Below are 12,618 nucleotides of genomic sequence, written 5' to 3' on the forward strand. Positions count from 1 at the left end.
CATCGACCCTTCTCGTCACATCACAGCATAAAGTCTTACAGACTTAAACAAATGCTTCACTCTATTGGCATAGCCAATCATGTTTGGGTTCACAGTTCAACTAACATAACATCAATTTGATTGTCTATTAAAATAATTCTCAGTAGCTCTGGAAATATAATTACATATGACAACAATTGTTCAGCTCAATAGGCTCAGTTAGATTCTATTACTCTACACTATTCAACAAGAAATACATTCATGACAACAAGGATACATTTAGTTGTGTTTCTATACAGCATTGTGACACCTTGTATATCTGTAACACAATAAATAAATAAATAAATAAATAAATAAATAAATAAATAAATAAAATGTTCTATAACAAAATTCAACAAAATATAAATTCTGGTCCTTTGGTCCACCTTTGTAAAATAATTCCTCCCTAATCAGTTAGCTTTTATTTATTTTTATTTATCTATTTTTTTTATTATTAAATGTTTGGTTAAGGGACGCATTGCTAATTCTATGGCGTTAGCTATAACGCCCCTGAGGACCTTGTACATCTAGGCCGTACCACCATTAACTGGCGGTTTGAGCCGTTAACTCCTGGGAATCCCATATGCCCTACCGCCCTTAACTGGCGGTTTGAGCCGTTAACTCCTATATGCCCTACCACCGTTAACTGGTAGTTTGAGATGTTAACTCCTGGGATCTAACGTCTAGCAGCCCACTGCTGTCACCTCGGTTGCTGTAATTAGCTTTTTGAATTTAATAATTTACTGAATTTAATCTCATTCACTCACCAACGCGCTCCAACGGTTCCCTCCTACAGAGGATTGGTTCACTCTGTCGTCTCCACACAAATCTATAAGAATGGAATTAATTTGATAAGCTATTTAAGTTTCCTTTTTTTTTTTAAGTTGCATCGTTAGCTTTTTCTCTTCTTTTTTCTTTACTCACCGCGTTGGTTCCAAGTTCCTAGCTCTTATTAGAAGGAGTCAAGTCCGCCTCTCCCTCTATCTATGCGGCACCCAAATCAGGGTTCTTCACGGCCTCGACCGTTGTTTTTTTTTTCTCTCTCTCTCTCTCTCTCTAACCGCTCAGTCTTTGCTTTCTGTATCTGCGTGCTGCACAGCCGTTTGTCTCTCCTCTCGCTCAGCTGCGTCGCACGGTTTTATTTCGCGGAGGCGGGACTTATTTCTCTCAGCCAATGAAATTTCAGATTCCCACCTGGACCAATAGTATACAGCTTTCCTCTTCTGTTTCTGTTAGTGATGTTCAAGATTCTTGTTTTAACCGATGTTTAATATTAAACTCGTTATTTTAGTTATTCACCCTTCCAATAATTCATTATGAAATTATCTATTAGTTAATTAGATATCTATTAATTAGTATTGTTAATTTCCTTAATTTATATTTTATATTTTATCTAAATTGAGGATAGATCATATTAGTAAGCCAATTAGTTAATACCTCATTAAGGTTCTAGCTTCTGGGTTACATCCTCCCCCATTAAATATCATGCACGTCCCTGTGCATTGTTTCTACGGGGTACACAACTTCTTGAGTAAGAGAGTCAATAAAAGCTTTATTAAGTCCTTGGAAAAGGGACCTAACTACGGTCACTAGTGGATTGCCCAATTGAGAGTAAGTTAGTCTTTGAGGAGGCTGACTACTTCGTTCAGATCTCCTGACATACATCTCTGGTTGCACAGTATCATGCTCATCCGTTTCGGTTTGATTCTCAACTGAGACAGGACGAAGTGAGCTCTCTGTTTCCGACAGAGCTGATGAGCTATTCTCTAAGACTTTGGTCTTTTCAGATGTATGTGTCTGATCGTGTATGATGGGTTCAAAACTTACATCACGTTGCTGCGACTTTAGGACACCATCCAATTGAGGTAGGTTTGTGTTAGTTTCATCCCCCGTTTCTACGTCAGGTAAGTATACTTCGTTTTTTTTCGTTTTTTCAGGTAAGTATGTTGCTGCTTCTTTCACTCTTTCAGGTAAGAATGTCGCAGTTTCACTCATTCTGTCAGGTAAGAATGTTTCGGTGTTGATGCCTTTGTCAAGTAAGGACAATTCAGCATTTTCATTACCAGCTAAGGTTGGTTCCTTGCGATCCCCTGTGTGTAAGGATAGTGTGTTTTGTTGTTGAATATTATTTACCGGTCCTGAATCTGCTATGAGTTCCCTATTTGGCAAGGTGACCGCTATTTGATAGGATGGTCGGTTTAGCACTTGTGGAAGATCAGAGTAATAAAACTCATCTACCTCTTCGTCAAGTGGCTCATCTGGGTCAGGTTCTAAGGCTGAACTCTGTCTTGTATGAGGTCTGCTAGGTTTCGTAACGCGTTCTGTTTCATTTTCTAATGAAGAGAGAAAACCACAAGGCAGTAAAAGATCTCTGTGGAGTGTTCTGTTGGGTCCTTCTCCGTTCTCTGGTTTTACAGTGTATACTGGCAAGTTTTCCATCTGTTTGAGAACTATATACACTGTTTGCTCCCATTTGTCTGCTAATTTATGCTTTTCTCTTAAGCGAAGATTTCGGACTAAAACACGATCTCCCACACCTAGTGTGGACTCACGAATGTTTCTGTCGAACCGTTCTTTGTTCTTCCTCGCTGTTTTTTGAGAGTTTTTTATGACAATGTCATAACTCTGTTCCAGATGACTCTTCAGTTCTTTAACATACTGAGAATGAGTTATAGAGGGCTTGTTCAAATGCGGTAACCCAAAGGCAATATCTATAGGCAACCGAGGCTGCCTACCGAACATTAGCTCGTAGGGAGAGTATCCCGTCACGTCATTTTTTGTACAATTGTACGAGTGAGTAAGTGGTTTTACAAAATCGCGCCAGTGATGTTTCTCAGTGGCTTGTAAAGTTCCCAACATGCTGAGTAATGTACGATTGTACCGTTCAACGGGGTTGCCACGAGGGTGATAAGGGCTCGTTCTGACTTTACGGATACCAAGTAAAGAACAAAGTTCCTTGATTGTACGTGATTCGAAATCCCGTCCCTGATCACTATGAAGACGCTCAGGAAACCCGTAGTGGACTAAAAAATGTTCCCACAGGTTCTTCGCGACGGTGGTGGCTTTCTGATCTTTGGTTGGGATGGACACTGCATACTTTGTAAAATGGTCTGTAATCACTAAGACATCTTTAGTGTTCTTACTGTCTGGTTCTATGGAGAGAAAATCCATGCAAACTAACTCCATAGGTCTGGTGGTGGTAATACTCACCATTGGAGCAGCTTTGTCAGGGAGGGCCTTCCGACGGATACATCTTTCGCAAGTTTTAACTTTGATTTCGATATCACTAGCCATTCTTGGCCAGTAAAAACGGGACCGAATGAGATCTGTCGTACGTTCAACCCCAAGATGCCCCATATCATCATGTAGGCTTTGCATGACTGTTGAACGTAATGAATCAGGCAAGACTAACTGCAATGATGTCTCTGGTCCTAATTGGCGTCTCCGGTACAGTAAATCATTTTGAAACTCAAACCGTTTCCACTCTCTCAAAAGGTTAAGAACCACCGGGGGTTCTGCAATGGTATCAGTTGGCGGTTTATTGTCAGTCATAAGCAGCTGAATGACTCGGCCAATGGTTGGATCTTTCCTCTGCAAGGAGACAAGGTCAGCATGGTTATACTTGGGCACAGCAAAGAAACTGTCACTATTGTCTTCCAACTGGAATAGGTCTGGAATGGCCGCTGCAGACATGGCAAGTGACTGAACTAAACCACAAGGAGAATCAGTCTCATCCAAGACCATGTGCTTTTGGCATGTTGCCTTCACTGCTTCGGCTTGAAGTTGAAGCTCGACTTCTTTGACAGAGGATAAAAGATGAGATCGGAACTCATCTAGTCGTTGGCATTCCTCAGTGAATTTTGAGTTGTCTTCAGGTTTATCATGCAGCCTCCTAGACAGGCCATCCGCGTCAACGTTCTGTGTACCTGCACGGTATCTGATGTCAAAATTATAGGTGGACAACGCAGCTAGCCAACGATAGCTCGTTGCATCGAGTTTTGCCGTTGTTAAGAGGTAAGTTAACGGATTATTATCAGTAATGACAGTGAATGTGTTCCCATACAAATAGTCATGAAACTTATCTGTTATGGCCCACTTTAAGGCTAGAAACTCCAACTTGTGCGCAGGGTACCTAGTTTCACTAGAGCTTAAACCGCGACTTGCATAAGCGATTACCTGTGTGACACCGTTTTGCACTTGGTATAGCGCTGCACCGAGTCCGGTCGTACTAGCATCTGTGTGTACTAGATATGGGAGTTTTGCGTCAGCGTAGCCAAGAACTGGCGAAGTGGTAAGTTTTTCAATAATAGTTTGAAAGGACTTCTCACAGTCTTGGCTCCAACGATTCCCAAAGGGTTCTTTGGGGTTCAAGTACTTTGATCTACATGGTGGTGTTTTAAAGTTTTTCCGTTTGGGTGGATAACCAGCCGTGAGAGATGTTAGTGGCTTGACAATATTTGAGTAATCTTTAACGAAGCGTCGGTAATAACCGGTAAATCCTAAGAAAGATTGGAGTTCCTTCAAAGTCTGAGGCTTCGGCCATGTTTTGAGTGCTTCCACCTTATCTGGATCGGTTTTTATGCCATCTCGAGATACTATATGTCCAAGATAACGCACAGATGTCTGGAAAAAACGACACTTATCTGGTGATAGCTTGAGTCCGTATTCTCTAAGCCGTTCAAGAACGTGAGAAAGTCTGGTTTCGTGTTCTTCCAAGGAGTTGGAAAAGACGATCAAGTCGTCTAGGAAAACTAACACTTCCTTCAGATTAATGTCCTTCATACACTTTTCCATAACCCGTTGGAAAGTGCTTGGAGCATTTGTTATTCCTTGTGGCATACGGTTAAATTCATAAAACCCAAACGGGCAAACAAAAGCAGTTTTAGGTTTATCCTTTTCACACATCTCTATTTGATAGTAACCTGACTTGAGGTCCATCACAGAAAACCACTGTGATCCAGCGAGAGCAGAAAAGGACTCCTCCAAGTTAGGCAGGGCATATGCGTCGCGAATGGTTTGCAGATTAAGCTTTCTATAGTCTATACATAGACGTACCTCACCATTCTTTTTCCGAACTACCACTATTGGTGAGGCAAATGGAGACTCCGACTCTCTTATTATACCGGTTTCCAAGAGGGCTTCCAAATGTTTTCTCACGGCTTCATAATCATGTGGATGGATCGGCCGAGATTTCTGTTTGAATGGGGTCTCGTCTTTTAAGTTGATGTGATGTCTTATCTGTTGTGTATGACCAAAATCAAGATCGTGGTGCGAAAACACATCGGAGTAAGTGTTAAGTTTGTTGGTGATCCTCCCTTTCCATTCTTCGGACAAGGGCGAAGTACCGAAGTCAAAACTGAGAGGAGGGTTTGAAGGTGAAGTCTGTTGCTGCGAACTACACGCCGCAAGTACTTTCTGATCACTTTTGTCAGGTTCTGGATATGGCATAACACGATCGGCTTTAACTAACTCAGCGATCACACAGTTAGTGGGTAATGTGATGTCATGGTTAGTTTCGTTTCTTAGTACAACAGGTACTTTGTATGGACCATGTGAAGGTAAGGAAATGAGGCAACAGTCTACAATTATACCCCCTGGTAGAGAACCATTGGTGGGTTGTTCAATGAGTGCATAAGGCTCATGCTTGTTTTGGCTGGGTTGCATAAACCCTTCTAGTAACAGTTTTTTATTTGCAGGGAGAACTTCTTGGGTTCTCCCTCGAAGCTTCACCACACCAACTCGTCCATCTTTGCTTTGTTTTTTTCTGACTGCTAAGGCTTTTAGCACGTGTTGGTACCCATAAGAGAGTGCCTTGGAATCAGGTAAGTTATTGGCAGACAATTGCTCATACAAAGGATCGAGTGTGTTTGTGCCAATGAGTAGTGGTGTATCAGAGTTTGAGCTTATATCCGGAACCACTAACGCAAGGGTAGGTAACTCAAGTCCAGACTGATCGAGCTCTTTTGGAAATGTGACACTTATCTCTATGTATCCTAAATAAGGAACTGCTTGACCGTTTGCGCCCTCGACTTCTAACAGATTACTGATGGGTTTAATTGAGAGGTCAGGTAAGTGTTCTTGGTAAAAAGAATTGGCAATGGTGGTTACCTGGGACCCTGAATCCAGTAAACAATTACATTCAACACTGTTAACTGAGACCGTAGCTGTGCATCGCCCACCCACTAATCTTTTGGGAAGTTTTGGCACTGAATGAGCATGAACTGGCTTGCAAAAAAGTCTCTCTGTCCTTTCCTTAGAGGGACTTGGTTCTACTTTAGCACCTATCTGTCCCACGATAGGAGCTTCTACCGGTTTAAAGGAGGAGACTGAGCAATTGGCTTTGACATCTCCCACTCGCGCTGCTTCTGTCTAAGAGCAAGTCTTTTAGTTGCAACTAGTGCTGGATTTGGCTCGTTGCTACAGCTAGAAGCTATGTGCCCATCTTCTCCGCACTTAAAACAGTATCCAGGCTTTGGTCTGGGCACCACTGCTGTTATCTGCTGAATCTGTTTGGGCTCATCTGGAATTTTAGTCCCCACACGGGGTTTTGACTCTTTTTGAGTTTTCTTTGCCTTTTTATCTGTGTTGTTAACCTTAAGCTGTGCAATTTGGCTCCTGAGCTCAGCGATTTGTTTGCGTAAGTCATCACAGTTATCATCTATTTCCAGTTCACAAGTGTTTTTACTCTGAGAGCATGTTGTTTGCACATTTGAATACACTCTAGTTCGTTGTGCCCCTAAGTGTTGTTTCATGCGTGCTGCTTTAGTAGCCTGTTTGTCTTCTTCAGTGCGCAGTTTGAGGAGAAGTGCTGTAAAATGAGGCGGGTTGTCTTTCTTTTGTTCGAGTTGCAGGTTTGAAATCAGCGAGCTGTCCCAACAGCCTCTGCAAAACTGCTTGAGCAGCTGCTGGTCGGCGTCACTGGAGGAAATTCCATTCCTCTGAATAACTAGGTTTAACAAGGTGTATAACCTCTGAAAGTAATCGGAAGGTTTTTCACCACTGTCCTGGTTTGTGTTTAAGAAGCGAGCAAAGAGCTCGTCGCCGTCTTCGACAGCTGCGTAAGCTGAATCGAGATGTTCAAGGTACGTTTCCGGGTCGGATTTTGGACTAAGAGCTTTAACGATGCTCGCTGCTGGGGCTGACAGACTCTCCACGATTCTTCGTACAATTTGGGACTTGGTGAGTGAAGGATCATTTATGCATAACACTACACTACTACGCCAAGTATCATAGTCAGTTTCAAAAGAAGGGTGTGGAACTCGCCCTGAGAACGGTTTTAGTCTGTATTGTGAAGTAGGCGGAGGGATAACCTCACTGCTTTTAACAATGTGTTCCACAATAACTCGCTGAACCTCAGGTGTGTTTAAAAGATTTGGTGGAATGCAAGGGTTTTGTTTTCCAGTCTCTGTAGGTGGACAATTGTCCTTTGAGTTGTTCATATAGTTAACTTCTGGTGTTAAAGGCAGGGAATATGTAACTTGGTCACTATGGAGCATTGGCTCTAGTTCAGTGACTGGTTCAGATGCATGGGTATCCCTTCCTAAAGATTCCCCAATTTTTGCCAGTTCCTCCATTAGAAGGTCTTTAAATGATTGATTGCTACGCGCAGCTATGTCCCTGAGCTCTGACAGATAGGCATCAGTGGCAGATGTGCTAGTTTCTAGACTGTACGCGCTGGCTAGGTCTTGAATATGAAAGAAAACATCTGGGTTCCTAGTACAAGGTTTGTCATAGGGTAAACATTGTTTCTTTAATTCCTTAACAGTGGCTTCATGTTGAAACTCCACAATAATCTGATCACAGTTTGGTAACTTAATGCGCCTGTTAACTGGTCCGAATCCTTCCATAAACCCAAAGACTTCGTTATCAAGGTCTGTATCAGTTAACCCACTGATTAAAACAGCATTTGAAACTTTGACCTTTTCTGTTTTCACAACTTCCATTTTAAAACACTCAAAAGTACCAATAATGCCAAAATGGCAAACCACTGTGACCTCCAGGCACTCTTATGATGTCAGTCAATGGTTAGCTAAGGTAACAACTCTACAATTCTCCTGGCTGGCTCGCCAAGTTTTATGTAACCGGATTACAGGATACAATAAGATAATTAAAAGAAAAAATAAACAAATGGGCCAATAATTAGGTTCGGGGAGAATTGGAGGTTGTTTAAGAATGACTGGAGTCACGGGTATAGCATGAAACGGTTTATATACTAAATTTTAATAATAATGGGAAATATAACACATAAAGATAACACACAAAAACAGATGAAAACAATCGACAATAGTAAATTGCTCGGTATGAGATTTGATCATATGAGTCACAAGTCAGCCGGCGTCAAGTCAAATCCCCACGCTTGGGGTGAAAGTCAGAGTCCGGTGGTGCGATTTTTTCCTACCGCACCGTTGAGATTGTTCACAGAAGAGAGCAGTCTGCTCTTCAGTTACTTGAGATGTCCTGGTTCGTTCAGTGGTTAAGGCTCGCCATCTCCCTCGTCAGGAAGAAATCCAGTTCTCGTTCCAAGTGAGTGATCATAGGAGTCGGGATCAAACCCAAGGAAAAAAAAAAACCAGCCTGTAAACAACAGGACTGTTAGCGAGTTGGCATCGACCCTTCTCGTCACATCACAGCATAAAGTCTTACAGACTTAAACAAATGCTTCACTCTATTGGCATAGCCAATCATGTTTGGGTTCACAGTTCAACTAACATAACATCAATTTGATTGTCTATTAAAATAATTCTCAGTAGCTCTGGAAATATAATTACATATGACAACAATTGTTCAGCTCAATAGGCTCAGTTAGATTCTATTACTCTACACTATTCAACAAGAAATACATTCATGACAACAAGGATACATTTAGTTGTGTTTCTATACAGCATTGTGACACCTTGTATATCTGTAACACAATAAATAAATAAATAAATAAATAAATAAATAAATAAATAAAATGTTCTATAACAAAATTCAACAAAATATAAATTCTGGTCCTTTGGTCCACCTTTGTAAAATAATTCCTCCCTAATCAGTTAGCTTTTATTTATTTTTATTTATCTATTTTTTTTATTATTAAATGTTTGGTTAAGGGACGCATTGCTAATTCTATGGCGTTAGCTATAACGCCCCTGAGGACCTTGTACATCTAGGCCGTACCACCATTAACTGGCGGTTTGAGCCGTTAACTCCTGGGAATCCCATATGCCCTACCGCCGTTAACTGGCGGTTTGAGCCGTTAACTCCTATATGCCCTACCACCGTTAATTGGTAGTTTGAGATGTTAACTCCTGGGATCTAACGTCTAGCAGCCCACTGCTGTCACCTCGGTTGCTGTAATTAGCTTTTTGAATTTAATAATTTACTGAATTTAATCTCATTCACTCACCAACGCGCTCCAACGGTTCCCTCCTACAGAGGATTGGTTCACTCTGTCGTCTCCACACAAATCTATAAGAATGGAATTAATTTGATAAGCTATTTAAGTTTCCTTTTTTTTTTTAAGTTGCATCGTTAGCTTTTTCTCTTCTTTTTTCTTTACTCACCGCGTTGGTTCCAAGTTCCTAGCTCTTATTAGAAGGAGTCAAGTCCGCCTCTCCCTCTATCTATGCGGCACCCAAATCAGGGTTCTTCACGGCCTCGACCGTTGTTTTTTTTCTCTCTCTCTCTCTCTCTAACCGCTCAGTCTTTGCTTTCTGTATCTGCGTGCTGCACAGCCGTTTGTCTCTCCTCTCGCTCAGCTGCGTCGCACGGTTTTATTTCGCGGAGGCGGGACTTATTTCTCTCAGCCAATGAAATTTCAGATTCCCACCTGGACCAATAGTATACAGCTTTCCTCTTCTGTTTCTGTTAGTGATGTTCAAGATTCTTGTTTTAACCGATGTTTAATATTAAACTCGTTATTTTAGTTATTCACCCTTCCAATAATTCATTATGAAATTATCTATTAGTTAATTAGATATCTATTAATTAGTATTGTTAATTTCCTTAATTTATATTTTATATTTTATCTAAATTGAGGATAGATCATATTAGTAAGCCAATTAGTTAATACCTCATTAAGGTTCTAGCTTCTGGGTTACATGAGCATCCCACTATGTCAAGTGGTATTGAATCAGTGGTATACGTATAGGTATCTGAAACGTTTCCAGCCTCTGAGTGTGGACTTTGATCATGCTTATGGGGCACAAAGCTGAATCCGATCACAGCTGTGCACGATGAAAAATGAAGCAAGAACAAAGTAAAACTGACAGTGGGGTTTAATAACCAATCTTCAGTTTGTGACGAGTTGCTATAATGAGAATGCATTGCCGTAACCTCTAACCAAGTAGCCATTGTTATCATGAAAGGGGGTGAATGTCACTTCATTAATGTGAATAAATGAACTGCTGGGTTGGGAAAGCATAAAACAGCAGGTTACATGAGAGTCAGTCCCCAGCTGAGTGTAATCTGCAGTCCTCTCCCTGCAGTCTCTTTTCAGTTTCAAAGAGTAACCATGACACGAGGGGACTTGACGACTCATTAAGCGCTACAAAGCAGCAACAGGTCAGAGAAAATGTTATGCAAAATGTCTGCAAAGCCTGGAAAAGACTGGGTATGGAGTCCTGGCACATAAATACCCTCAACCAGCAACATGTAGAGTCCTCAGACTCAAATGTTACAAAATGAATTCAAATTTTTAGAAAATATATTTTAATGCAACAAATTTTCAAGTTTTAATTTTAAATCTCACACATGATGTTATTTAATTTTAACTTAAAGGTGCATTATATAAAAATTTTACAGTGAATACATCACAGCAGAATGGAATAAATACACCAGAATACCAAAACATTTTACAGCAAACATTCAACTGTAAAAGCCAAGCAATCGTCACTCTATGGAGTCGTCACATGATCAGAAAAGTGTAATTTGATTGGCTAATTGTTAATTTATATAGAAGTATTACTCTTTAAAGGAACTTTAATTGGGCAGAATCGAGGTGTTACTGCACTTGAAAGCACTTATTCATTGACATCAGTTTGGCTTTTACATCAAACCTTTATGCCATTCATTCCCTGTAAATGGAAATAGTTGAAGGAGGGCATTGGAGTTGGGGGACTCAGATAAACCCACCCACGAGAAGCTTTACTGTATTAGGTGTTTTGTTTGACATGAAAAAGATGAATTCTGTTGATCAAACTTGAATTAGGAAATATCATCCTTGGAGCATTAATCCAGGCATAATCAGTTTTAATACTTTGAAAACTTTCAGGCTCCTCTTGAGGCTCCTCTTGAGTGATGACACACATTATGTTCTTTGGAAAAAAAGTAAAATTTCTGCTTGTAAGAAACCATGAAACAGATGATCTGACCTTTACAGGAGCTCAGTTTTGATAACGCCTCTTGGTCAGAACAACAAAACAGCCATCGTTTAAATTCTTTAAACTGGCCCAAAAACTATGCACAATGATTTCTGACTTACTTCCCTTTACTCACAACTCCCCTGTTATGTTCTTCTACTGGTATGTCCTCGTTCCCTGGACCTTTTATTCCCAGGTGACGGCTCAACCAGACACAGTCCCAAATACACTCCAAAAATGACCATGATCCAGTAGTTCCAGTTCATTTGATTTAAATAGCAAAAAGCAGAGAAAGATGATACAAAGACACAGCTGTGGACCCCTAAAACCATCACCAATCATTAACAGTCCCAAAAGGTTCTCTCGAGCTTTTGCCCACATCGTGTTTAATCCCGTCGTACGCTTGGCCCACCCAAACTATGGACAGGGCTGTCCTCTGTAGTGGAACAGTTATCAAAAAGCTAGCGAGTCACTGGTGCTAACTGAATAACAGCTCTTGGTTAGCCTACTCTGATGTGCGAGTGGCAAGATACACACTAACAATCTCATCCTTCGATAGAGCGATCCTGAAGGCTGTAGCGCTGGAGGAGACCATGGATCAAAGGTTAAAGCACTGTCCACAAACTGCTTCATCAGTGTGTCACAGGTTGATGGTATGGTCTCCAAAACAGGAAACATACTGCTCGTGACCTCGCATCCGGGAGGTACAGTCAGAACAGAATCTGTGCTTCAAGTCAGAAGACTCCAGACAAAGGACAGAACTCTAATAAAATAATCTCATTCTTGCTCATACAGGGATGTCTGCACTTTTTAATTACAATTAAATTATATATTGAATGTTTTATCTAAAGTGACTTAACAATGTCTTGACTGCTTTACAGTAATAAATGTTTATTCTTGAAATGCCTTATTTCAGATCTTAAATACACCAAACAAGTCTACTTGATGATTTCAAATAGATGTATTATCAATTATGTAACATATTAATATTGGTATATTAACAAATGAATGTTTAACATATTTTCTTAATACATTAAGGAAATAAACTTTTCTAAGAGTCTGAGAAAGGGGAGGTTTGAGGACTCTTTTGTTAATGCCCATTACTCTTTCTGGTTTCGGATTTGTCAAAAACTCATAAACAATGAAATTTTAAAAGATCGGTCATATCTTCTAAATTTCTGCTCCTGCAAAAGCTTCTAGCTGACAACAAATCCCATGGGAAATCAAGTCAGATTTGTCAGTGGAATAATTTTAGCGGCAT

This window comes from Nothobranchius furzeri, chromosome 19 (genome assembly GCF_043380555.1).
Source record: "Nothobranchius furzeri strain GRZ-AD chromosome 19, NfurGRZ-RIMD1, whole genome shotgun sequence".
NCBI classification, from domain to species: domain Eukaryota; kingdom Metazoa; phylum Chordata; class Actinopteri; order Cyprinodontiformes; family Nothobranchiidae; genus Nothobranchius; species Nothobranchius furzeri.